Raw genomic sequence first — 8,414 nt, forward strand, 5'->3', positions numbered from 1 at the left:
GAGCCTGGCTTGGGCATGCTGCCTGCGTATTACGAGAACAATCTCTGGGAAATGTGGAACGGCGTTACTGCAAAACAGAGCGTAGCCCTGGAGCCTCCTGATAGTCAGTGGTCCCCGGTGTTCAGTTAACCCTAATTCCTCAAGACCCCGCTGATCATTCCCAGTGCAGGACAGGCTGACCCATGGTTCTCAGTCACCCAGAAAATATCAGGAGCTGGAGCCAGAGATGCAAGGACATAGCCTCTGCCCTCGAGGAAAATTACAGTATAATTGTGCCGCAATGTGTACGGATTCTGGATTCCAGGAACCCAAAGGGAGGGGTGACTTGTTCTGTCTGGGCGATCCCAGGAGGATTCAGAAGAAGCAGACACTGAACCGGGCCTCATAGGATGACTTCTGTTCAAGTAGGGTTTGTGGAGTGTTTCCTGGGTACAGTGGGAATGCCAGCACTGGCCAGGGAGGGTGAGGTGGATGTAGGGGGATTCCAGCAGAGTTTTGTTCCCACCCTCCCCATGGACCCCAATCTGCCTTCCTTTCAAACACCAGCTCAAAAGTGTCTCTCCTGCAGAAATCTTTTTCTGACTTCAACCAACGCCTAATTGAACATCTCTTTTCAAGCCATAAATTTAGGGGCAGCCTCTTCATGAACCAACCAAAAGACATTTACAGAGGTCCAAAGAGTAGCCTAAAGTAGCTAAGAACCGTAAGAGATTCTTCAGCTTATGCTCCAAGAACCAATGATCTTGCCAAACCAAATAGTTGTATTTAGAAGTCCATACAATATGAGGGATAAAATTAGGGATGAAGAGAGCATTTATTCTCCTTGAGAACCCCAGTTGAAAATGTTCTTGGACTGTTTCAAGTATGAGCTGGTGTTTGGACCCAGAGAAGCTGAAAGCCCCCAAGAATAGAAGAAGTTTGTGCTTTCTCTATCTGGGTTGCCATCCCTCACTTTCTCTGTCTTTTCACTTAACTTCTTAGCAGGGACACCCATAGTTTTAGTGCAGAATGTACTTGCTATGGACTGAATGCTTGTGTCTCCTCACCAAACTCAGATGTTGAGATAAGCCATTAGGAGAAAACTCTTGGGAGTCCCTTGGAGAGCAAGGAAATCAAACCAGTCAATCCAAAAAGAAATCAACCTTAAATATTCATTGGAAGGACTCATACTGAAGCTCCAACATTTTGGCCATTTGATATGAAGAGCCAACTCATCAGAGAAGACCCTGGTGCTGGGAAAGATTGAGGGCAGGAGGAGAAGCGGGTAGCAGAGGTGAGATGGTTGGATGACATCACCGACTCAATGGACATGAATTTGAGCAAAGTCTGGGAGATGGTGAAGGACAGGGGATTCTGGCATGCTGAAGTCCATGGGTTTGGAAAGAGTCGGGCTTGACTGAGCAACTGAACAGCAACATTAGGAGGTGCTTAGGTCATAAGGGTGGAGCCCTCATGAATGGCATTAGTCCTTTTATAAAAGAGGCTCCAGGGAGATCCCTTGTCTCTTCCACCTTTGAGCACACAGAGAAAAGGCACCATACTTGAAATAGGAAGTAAGCCCTCAAATCACACCAAATATACCAGCACAATGATCTTGAACTTCCCAGCCTCCAGACTGTAAGAAATACTTGCTATTTATTTAATAGCTACTTAATCTGTGGAGCTTTGTTATAGCAGCCCAAATGGACTAACAGAGTACTCAGACAAGACTTTCGGCACGGGAAAGGTAGACACTTTAACAAGGATGAATCTCTCCTTGCCAATCTAGAAGATTCTAGAAGGTTGCCCCAGCTGAGCCTAGGAAGGAACCTAAGGGATTGGCTTCCAGAGGCTAGATATACCCTCCATCTACAGAAGGCAGAAAGGCAGGAGAGCAGGGAATAAGAAAGATGGAAGAAGCAAGGAAGGAAGGAAAGACCATAAGATGGCTATGTTTTGAGCACCTACAGTGTGCCTGGCACCAAATGAGATGCTTTACTCTTACTAGGAAACACTGTCATATTTAATTTCTGCTGCCACACAATCTATGAGAGAGGTTTCATTGACGCTACAGATAAGAAACTGAGGCTCAGAGGATTTAAGTAACTCACTGAAGGTCAAAGCCCTGATAAACAAGGATTCGATCCAAAATCTGAAGACTGAAGCCAGTGACTTTTCTGATAGCCTGGATAAAAATGACTGCCATTTATCAAGAGCTCTCTTCTTGCCAAATCCTAGGAAGGCCCTTTATAAACAGTGTCACTTGGACTCACTGAAGAGATCCTCCCATGCCAGGTACTCCTCCTACACAAGAAGCAACAGTCAAGGTGACCACACTGTTTCGCACACAAACCAGAACAGCTCTGAGCAACAAGTACAGAGGCGTGGTCTCGTGTGTTGCAACCCATCTCCCAACCATCCATCCGTCCCCTTGAGCAAATGAGCTTGAAGAGGCATAAATCCAACCCTCCTGTGTGATCCTTGCGTCTTCTTCATCCTCCCCAACAAGGGGCCACCAGTTATGCCAGGGCTTCGGGGATACTGACCACACACCAAGGAATGTAAAAGAAATGAGCACAATGGATTTTATTATTCAGCTTTTTAATAAAGCACTGACCCCTTTCATTTGTCCTATGTCTCGAGAACACCATTTTTTTTTTTAAATTTCTTAAGGTTTAAAAGTATCCCTTCTTTGGATGACATGGTTATAATAAATTGTGTTTGTTTTTAATGCCTTCAATAGACACAAAAGTTGACAACATTATGACATTGGTTTGTTTATCATTTTTAAGTGTACCATTCAGTGGTATTAAACAGATTCTCATTGCTCTGTTACCATCACTACCACTCATTTCCAGAAATTTTTCATCATCCCAAACTGAAACACCATACATATTGAATGACAAGTCCCCTTTCCCCCCCTCCCACCCGCGTCCCTCAGCCCCTAGCAACCTCAGTTCTACTTTCCATAGTTATGAATTTAATTGCTTCAGGTGCCCGCTATAAATGGAATCATATAATATCTGTCCTTTTGTATCTGATTTATTGCACTTGGCATAATTCCCTCAAGGTTCATTCATGTGGAAGCACTTCTTTCTTCTGTAAGGCTGAGTAATGTTCCATTGTATGTATATATCGCATTTTGTTTATCACTCATTCATCGCTGGTACTCGGTTTAATTTGCAAGTCAGCCTAATCCAAAGGTCTGGGAACAACTGTTGCAGTCTGTGCACATACTTAAGTAACTGGGTACTTGTTCCCCACCCTACCCAGGACTTCTTTTTTGTAGTTTATACTTAAGCCTGGATAACAAGAGGGGAACCAACTAAATTGAAGTGGGACAGTGGAGAATGATTTTCAGGACTTGGCAGCCTTTCCAACATTTGAAAGCCCTTTCCAACATTTGATCCCCATTGCTGTGGGTCTAGAAGCTCATTGCTCAGCTTACCCAGGGAAGATCAGACCTGAGAAAAAGAGTTTCAACCACCTGCATCCACAGTCAAGTCACTCCCTTATTAGTTCTCTGATTCACAGAGATGTACCCTTAACTCAGAAAGTGAGGCTGGGATTTCCCTGGTGGTCCAGTGGCTAAGACTCTGTGCTGTCAATACAGGGGACCAGGGTTCCAACCCAGGTCAGGGAACTAGATCCCTCATGCAGCAACTGAAAGATCCTTCATGCCACAGCCAAGACTGAATATCCTGCATGCCGTTACTAAGACTCAGCACAGCCAAATAAATAAATAAAAATTTTTTTTATAAAAAGGAGCTCAGGCCCCAAACTTCAGAATCACCTTCAACTCCTGTTTTTCTCACACCTCATATCCAAACCATCATCAAGTACTGTGGTCAGTAACTTTAAAATAGACCTCAAATTAACTCCTTTTCACTGCTCCGCCATCTCCCTAGTCTAAGCCACCATGTCTTGTGCCTAGACTATGGCAATAGGGTCAGAAATGTCTCCTAATGTGCGATCTTTCTACTTACAATCCCCTCTTCCCACAACAGCTGGACTGTCCTTCTAAAATGTAAATAGAGTCATGTGATTCTCCTAAAATACTGCAGAAACCCACCCAGGTTAGCAGAATAAAGGTCTTTAAAAAAAAATATTCCTTAATGAATGACTAAGCTAGTAAAACAGAAAAGGAATCCCTTAAATATCAAAAACAACGAGAAAGCTTGAGTCTGCAGGGATGGGCAAACAGTGGAACGCACATGTGCCCAGGGTGTGAGGGTCCCCAGAGGCAAAGAAATGGGGTATCAATGGATCAATGTGCACTGTGGGAGGAAAGGGCATGGACAGGAAGCAGGACAAGATGTGGGGCCCTAGCAAGGTGAGAGGTCAGACTGGAGATTCCCGTAAAAAGTCAGGACCCCCAAGAATGACAACCTCAATGGGTGAATGAGAAATAAAAATTCATCTACAGCTTGAATTTTGCTATGGTGCTGAATGATGCAGAGACAAAGAAAAAACCATTTCCTTAAGAATTCCTAACCACAAGCCCAAATTCATAGAATTTGGGGCCGTTATTCATATCTCTTATGTGGCCCAACACAACTTAAATAGATTCAGGTACCTACCAGAAGCACACCACAAGTATTCCCTGGAGGTGTATACTTTAGAACTAAGCCTCAAAGAATTGCCACAGATATTGTTCCAAGAAGCATAAGCTCATAATTAAGGATCGAAAACACACAAATAAACAAATCCTCACAAGAGAGAAGCTGCAGAATCAACAAGTGATAGCTCAACCTCATAATTGCAGATGTTGGAATTAATAGATACAACATGTAAAACAATCATGCGGATAATGAAATAAAAGAGAGAGCTGAAATGGTGATAGAGGAATAAGAAACCAATCAGACATGTTTGGAACAGAGCCAAATAGAAGTTTTAGAAGTGAGAAAGTGTGATCAATAAAATTAGATGTTTTAATTATAACACAACTAGAAACCCAATGGATTGCTGAGACAATGTTTCGAAATTGGTGGAAAAGGGAAAATTAGTTAAAAAAAAAAATGGGAAATCTTAAAAAAAAAATTATCCACTCTGCACTATAGAGAGAAAAAAACAACACGGTGGATAGAATGAGAGGGACTAACAACGGTCTATTAGGGGTCAAAAGAGGATATGAGAGGAATATGGAAGCAGTTGGATAAGAACATGTCAATTCCCTGCTCTGTGTCTCCAATCACTTCCCTTACTCTAAGGGGAAATTTCAAAGTCCCTATCAAAGTCAGACATGGTCTGGCTCCTAACTACTTCACACTGGCTATCTTTTCTTGACTTTGCCAAGCATACTCCCCAACCAGGCTTCTTCTGAGACCATTCTTCCTCCAGAGCCCTGCATGCCTTACTTCCTTGCTTCATTCCAGATGAAAGGCCACTCTTGACCCCTCAGTTTAATGTTGTCCCCCATCCCCCAACTTCCCTGCCTTATTTTGCTTCTTAGCATAAGCTTCCCAGGAGGCTCAATGGTAAAGGATCTGCCTGCCAATGAAGGAGACACGGGAGATGTGTGTTCAATCCCTGGGTCGGGAAGATTGCCTAGAGTAGGAAATGGCAACCCACTCCAGTATTCTTGTCTGGAAAACCCCATGGACAGAGGAGCCTTGCAGGCTACAGTTCATGGGGTCTCAAAGAATCAGAACAACAGAGCGACTGAACACGCATGCATACACACAAATATAATTACCTAATATTATATTATACTTTTATTTACTTTGTATTGTTCTTCTCCTCAGTGAATAGACATATGCCTTGCCCTGAGTAGATACTCAGTGGACAGTTTTTGATAGAAATAATAGGCAAATGACACACAAACATACCCACTGTGTGGTCAGTGCTGCAGGGAGAGGTGGGTGAGGTGGAGACTCTCAGTTGCCTGCTATTATCGCTTAGTGACACAATCCTGATTTTGTCCAGGAAACAATGGAGCAAGCTGAAAAGCTGTATTTCCCTTCAGAGAGATGTGACCATTTGGCTATATTCTGGCTGGAATGCTATAGACTTCTTTGTTGGGTAGTATTTCCAAGAAGACTCCTGAAAAGAGTGAGTAGACTTATCTAGGGGACCTAGTATATCTTTGTCCCTTCTCTTTCTTGCTACCTGGAATATGAACATAGGGCTGGGAGTGCCATGACTGTCTTACAACCTTAAGTCAGCCTGGAGGATGTGGGGATTCCCTGGTGATCCAGTGGTTAGGACTCCATGCTTCCACTGCAGGGTGCCTGGGTTTGATCCCTGGTTGGGGAACTTTGTTGGTGTTGTTTGGTCGCTAATTCATATCTGACTCTCTGCAACCCCATGGACTGCAGCATGCTGACTCCTCTGTCCTCCACCATCTCCCAGAGTTTTCTCTAATTCATGTCCATTGAGTCAGTGATGCTATCCAACCATCTTATCCTCTGCTGTCTCCTTCTCCTTTTGCCTTCCATCTTTCCCAGCATCAAGGGAAAGATCTTGCAAGCTGTTCAGTGTGGTCAAAAACAAATAAAGAAGCAAAAAAAAAAAAAAAATCTGAGGATCGAACATCAATGATGTCACAATTATCATTTCCAGGACTTTCTTCTTAACCCAGATATATATATTATTAGAGAGAAAAATAAACCCCTATCCTTTTTCAAACACTGCCTACTAAAGGTACCTCTCAAGGATACCTTGAGTCAGATTCAGTCCCTGACTTCAGGAACTTACAACCAGTAATGAGATTCAAACATACCACTGACCCCCAGGGCAACAGGGTCGCCCAGGAGGAACTCGGCAGGGTCAAGAGCAGTGCCCAGCAAAGGGCTTGGCGGGCAGAAGGAGAGCACTGGTATCTCCCCAAGGAAGGATTGGGTCATCAGCTTGGCCTTTCACACTCAAATTGTTGGGTTAGGCAAGGACTGGCAGTGTAAGGGGTCAAACCGCAGCGATTTCTTCTCCTTCTGGAGTCACCCAGTGGGGGAAATGTCATGCGTGCTCATGAAGCGTCATCAGTCGATCAGAATCCTCAGCTCAGCATCCCTCTCTGCGTTTAGCATTGTGTTAGGCGCCATGGGGGGAGGCACAGGAGGAGATGTGGGTCCTGACCTCTGGAAGCTTACATTTTACCGATACTCTCAAACTTATATCTTGAAAGAACCTTGGTGAGAACCTTGCTTTCTTGGCTTCAAGTTTCCACGTGGAGGGAACCAATCCAGGGTAACACTTTCTATCTCATTTACTCCATGAAGCTTCCTCCTCCTGAGAGGTGGAGCCACTTAGTTGATCTGAGTTTGAGAGCAGAAACAGATAAGCCTGTCTGGGTTCTCTCTCTTTAAGATCCACCTTAGCATCTGCCTGTAGGATCATGTCCATGTGGGAGAAGCCTAAGGATGTCCAGAGTTTCCATTGAAGGGGCGGATAATTCTGTCTGACTCCAGGGAGCAGCATTACAAAGCCCTTTCACTGTAATCACACACTTGGTCCACATCCTTCAACCCAACTTTAATTAGCTAAAAAGTTGATACTTTTATCTCCACCTCTCTTTTGGTTCTGAATTCAAGAGAAGGAATGAGTTATTTCGGCCCATCAGCATAATTAATGTTGACAGCTGTTGTGAACAACTTCCAAATCTCAGTGTCTTAACATCATAAATGTTTTCATTCTCATCTCACAAAGTCCAATGATGATGTTTCTGGTCACGGGGCTGTGCTATAGAAGGGTGACTCAAGAATCCAGTTTGCTTTCATATTGCGCCTCTACCATTATGTGGCTTCCAAGTCAACCTGGAATCATCCAGTCACGAGAAAGGGTAAAAGCCTAGGATATCGTATAATGTAAACAGCCAAGCCTGGAAATGTCAGAGATGACTTCCACCTACACTCCATTGGGCATAGTAATTTCACAACATCTCATAGATGCAAAGGAGGCTGGAGAATGTGTCTTATTCATGTGGTCAGGGAGGAGAGGAGAACTGGATGTTGGTGAACTTCAGAAGTCTCTCCCATGCCCAACATGGTCTAATTCTGTCTTCATAAAGATGACGATTTTGAGAATCAAAGCCTGTAACTAAGTTTCCCCATGCAGACAGCCATTGGCAACAGAGATGGGAAGAAAATTGGGCATCACCAAAATGAGATAGCGTGTGTAGAGTGGAAAGGGATAAAAACAAGAGCCTTGAACACAGGTGAGGCATCTGCCCAGCCTGGCCTCAGGGAGAGTGAGTTCCCTACCACTGGAAGAAGGCAAACAGAGGCTGATCATTGACGGAGTTATTGAGAATCAAGTTTTCCATCAGACAACTGGATTACATCAGCAGTTCCCACACTTTTTGTTCCCAAGGGCCCCTTTCATAATTTTCCCCTTTGGACTTCATGTTTTGAAAGATTTTGTCAAACAAACAAATTGCACTTATTGAGTAATAACAAATACATTTCCCCACTTCTTCTTAATCAAGAGGGTGTGTATGT

The sequence above is a fragment of the Ovis aries genome, chromosome 9 (genome assembly GCF_016772045.2).
Source record: "Ovis aries strain OAR_USU_Benz2616 breed Rambouillet chromosome 9, ARS-UI_Ramb_v3.0, whole genome shotgun sequence".
Taxonomy (NCBI): domain Eukaryota; kingdom Metazoa; phylum Chordata; class Mammalia; order Artiodactyla; family Bovidae; genus Ovis; species Ovis aries.